Genomic DNA, 2,323 nt, shown 5'->3' with positions numbered 1-2,323 from the left:
TAGTCTACCTGCTTTCCAAGGAGGCTTAACAAATTCAATACAATAAAAAAGAGCAATTTCACATAAAAGTGGAACTGAAGTAAAATAAAAGGAACAGAAGCATAATTATCACCAAGGTCCTACAGTGACTTAATCATTTGGGTTGATAATTTTATTGAGTATGGAATTTTCTGACACATAAAAAAGAAGAAGATAGTTCTTGGGTTCCCCAAAGCAATTTTTAATGTGTAAGTTCATCAGCAAATGTCACCTTTCTTTTCTGCCACTGAGTTCAAAGAAAAATATATCTTGCAAGTCTTTACTAGTATATATGGGCCATTGTGCAATGAAATAGATACAATTTCAACTTTGGTTTTGCAAAAGACACAGATTTTGTGTGCATGTGTATAAAAATGGCTATCTGTGGTCTCAACAGAGGGAATAACATCAGATCTTGTGAAATTAAAGGCACTTCTTTGAGGACCTGAGCGAATATGATCTGGGTATTGTCCTTGCTTGGGATCTAACAAATAAGGGGTAGAGTCTGTGAAGGTCCAAAGAGAGAGATGGTTGACATTTCCATCAAGACTCTGGGACTCTCTCTTTGGATTATAAAATGACTTCAATAAGTTGTTGGCAAGGGCTAGAGCAGTGATGGCGAACCTTTTGAGCTTGGCGTGTCAGCATTTTGAAAAACCCTAACTTAACTCTGGTGCCATGTCACATATAGAATTTTTTTGATATTTGAAACCATAGTAAAACAAAGACATATTTTTTTTGTATTTATTTTATATATTTAAATGCCATTTAACAAAGAAAAATCAACCAAAAAAATGAGTTTGCGTGTCACCTCTGACACGCGTGTCATAGGTTCGCCATCACTGGGCTAGAGAGTAACCGATTTATGGTGGAATTGTCTCATGAACACCGAAAGTGCCCGCTTGAGCTCTTCAATGGCATTTATTTCTAGTCTCTTTTTCATCATTCAACGTGTTGATCTTTGAGTGCACAAAGGTAATTAAAATGCGTTCCCTGTGTGAAAGCAGCAAAGAGTCTAGCTATAGCAAGAAGATATAAATAATCATGAATTAGTACACACAGATGAATGTGCAGGGTGTCATGGGAACTCAGAGGAGGAAGTAATTAATTCGGTCCCAGGGCCAGAAGGAAAGGTTCAGTGAGGAAGTGAGATTTGAAACATGTGATTTATTGAAGAAGTTTTCACAGGTTGTCATTGTAAATATGTTATTGATGTAAAAAGTACATGCGGAAAGGTGTATAGGTCATAATGCCCACCTGGCCCCATTTCCATAAGTGGACACATCCATGTAACCAGCACCTGATCAAGAAACAGAGCCTCACTAGAAATAGAACCCCCAAAGTATACACTTCCCCAACTTCTAATCACATAGATTAGTTTTGCACTTTATATAAACGTAATCACAGATTAACTATTACTTTGTGTCTGGGTTTATAACACGTTTTTTGTGAGATCTTCCAGGTTGTCACATTTAATTGTAATTCATTCATTTTCTTTGCAATGAAGTCTTATATTACATTAATTTATCACAATTTATTGATCAGTTCTACTATTAATGACCATGTATTTGACTTATTTCTGGTTTTTTTACTGCCATGTGTGTATATGTAGAAATATAATCGCTAAGGCTTAGTGTGTGTGTGTGTGTGTGTGTGTGTGTGTGTGTGTGTGTTCTGCCTTAGTTTTCCAGCTGCTTGTACAAATGTACGCCATCACTGACAATACATTAGATCCAGAATCTGTGAACTACGCCCAAAGGCCTGTTTCTGTAACACGCAATCTTGATCATTTTTGATGTGTTGCCTGTTTCTGTTTTCATGTGGCAAAGGCAGAGTTAAGTAGTTGCGAATGAGACTGCATGTTTATAGAGAAAGTTTTCTGATTCCTTCCTATATTGGATCTTCGAGTTTCACAACCTTGCCAACACTTGCACTGTCTGCTGTTTCTTGTTAGCTATTCTTGTGAGTTCCATGAAAAAAAAAGTTCCTCTTTGCTTCTGAATCTTAACTTGTGGGATTTAGTGGACAGTTTTTAAAACTGTGCTTGGGAAAATATATTCTATTCTTAGGGAGGTAGAGTGTAGTAGGCTAGTCAGTTAGGTGGTAGTGGGGGCACAGACAGAGAGAGGGAGTCCCCACAGCTGAGGCCGATAGATGATGATGATGATGATGATGATGATGATGGAGCATCTTAGGAAATACCTTCCAAAGAAAGGAAGGGCCCACTAAATACTATTATTTGAATAAAAAGAGGAAAAGGTGGACCAGATGACTTAAAAAAACTTTATTGTTGAAAGTATTACAT

Source organism: Myotis brandtii, unplaced genomic scaffold (genome assembly GCF_000412655.1).
Source record: "Myotis brandtii unplaced genomic scaffold, ASM41265v1 scaffold655, whole genome shotgun sequence".
NCBI lineage: Eukaryota > Metazoa > Chordata > Mammalia > Chiroptera > Vespertilionidae > Myotis > Myotis brandtii.
The sequence above is the reverse complement of the archived record's forward strand: the minus strand, read 5'-3'. Positions refer to the sequence as shown.